We start from the raw sequence: 2,227 nt of genomic DNA, 5'->3' as shown, positions 1-2,227 counted from the left end.
TTACTTCCCTTTTTTGATGCTGTTTATATTGATGCAAAGAAAATTCCTGTTAAAGGACAGCAGTCATGCTCATTTTATTTGTATATCTCATACAAAATTATAATAAAGCCCGCTAACATTTGTGTGCTAGAAAGGTACATGCCAGTTAAAGTAATGCAAAAAATGGCCATCAGTCCAAATTCATAGTTTCTAAGAAAGTTTTTGCTACATATTCTTGCTTTTTTTTTTTTTTCCTGAGCTGTGAGAGAAAAACAATGAAGTCAGAGAATTGCTTAGCTGTAGACGCAAGGGTGATGTCTTCTTAGAATAGCAGTGACAGCAGGTACATGATCTGGCATTGAACTGAAAAAGCAAGCAGCAGAAGCGGGGGTTCTGACTGAGAGGATCACCTGCTTTGTGTTTGGAAACTCCGCACGCCACTGAAGACTTGAGGACCACGCATTGAGTTTTTGGGGAGGAGTGAGGAGCCTGCATTAATGAACAGCCAGAGAAGAGAGCCAGAAGTGGAAGGAGAAAGCAGTGAGTGCAATCATTTGAGAGTTACAAGAACTCTAGGAACTGTGTGAATTGTATAAGAAGTCAGTATCCCAGGCCCCTTCTTTCCTGTGGAAACTTTCTTCAATTCTTTTCAAAGCAACTCATAAATGCAAGCTTGCTTTCTTGGCATAGGAAATGAGTCGGTTTTTAGTGAGGAAATGATCGCCCTTTGAAAGGGAAACTGCTTTGGAAAGAACATGAAAATTAGCGATGATGAAGTGTGATTAGAGTATGGAACTTTGGGAACAGACTATGTAGAAAACAAGGTGGTGGTCATCCTGGACCTAGTGCAATTTGTGGAGGGGAGCAATGGAGAAAAGGCCAATGGAGGAGCGGTAGGGAAGAAAGCTCAAGAAATCAAACATTAGTGTTATTTCTCATAAGGTGTGAAGGTACCATTGACGACTTCAAGGTTTGGGTCTTGTGCTTCCTGAGAGCAGGATTTTACTTTGATGGTAATTCAGCAGGGCAAAAGGCTTCAATCCAAAGAAATGAGAATGAAATTTAATTATCGATGTAGGTGACGTCAGCCTCAGTTGGATCTGCACACTCTTCTCTTTCAGCCCTTTCTGGCAAAGGCACTTCAGTGTTGGCATTTCTCAAACCTAGTAGGATTGTAAAAGTTTGTGTTTCGTCAAAGCTTTCGGACAAGGGTAACATAATAGTAATTAGGAAACTTTAAAATGTTGGAAATAACCCATACTAAAATTATACTGTAGGTTGTAGTACTTCATGTTTGTTCAGTAAATGATAAAAACAGGTTTCTTGGGTTTTTTTCTTTTTTTCCTCAGCTATTTAAGTCTCTATGCAACACAGTATTAAAATAGTCTGGGTAACGTGCTACAGGACAGTTTTTCTTACTGGAATGCTTATAATAAACCAGTGTATTTATGTGCTTTGAAAACTTCTACAAAAATTATGTCAAATATGAGGTTAGTTTGACTCTTGAGAAGCTAGTTATAGCAAACTGTTGTAGGACAGAGCTGCAGTTAGGATCAAATCTGCTTGTTTATCGATAGACTTCAATTTTCTCTAATAATTCCTTTAAGTATTTTCAGAATATTATAGCTTGCTATGCATCCTGAGGTAGTATGAAAGAAAATATTTTTCTAAGCTGGCTTTGCTTTGCCCAAGTTTAAAATTAGAATAATATGCCTGGTTAAGTATGTTGATGTTTCCTCCCATGGCTGGGAAAATTGCAAATTATTTGTTTCTGGTATATCTGTGGTTTGCTACAGGAACCTCAGACAGATCTCATTTCCCCTCCACCTTCACTGACGTCAGTACAAATGGACAAAGAAAAATTGACATATTTCATGGGATCCAACACACCTTTGCCTGCAGGAGTGCTTTGAGGTCTTGTCATGTCAAGACTTACTTGGGTTTACAGCTGCTTGTTTCCCATGTTGTACCTTCATGCTTTTTTTGTTCTTCTTGCTGTTGTTGTTTTGGTAATGTATAGTAATTAGTAAATATTTGATTGTTTTCTTAATTATCTATTTCAAAATATTTATTGAGTTGGATATGCTGTACTGGCTGATATAGTCTGTTTCTGCCTCTGATCTTTTAAACTCCAAAAAAAATGGAGTTCTGGGACATAAGACAAAGTTACTAAATGACAGAAAGAATTGCAGCTCCAAAGGCAGACGAACTGAGTTGATTAAAACAAAGTGTGAATCTTTTTTTTTTT

Source organism: Meleagris gallopavo, chromosome 5 (assembly GCF_000146605.3).
Source record: "Meleagris gallopavo isolate NT-WF06-2002-E0010 breed Aviagen turkey brand Nicholas breeding stock chromosome 5, Turkey_5.1, whole genome shotgun sequence".
In the NCBI taxonomy this organism is placed as follows: Eukaryota; Metazoa; Chordata; class Aves; order Galliformes; family Phasianidae; genus Meleagris; species Meleagris gallopavo.
This window is presented reverse-complemented; position numbering follows the sequence as displayed.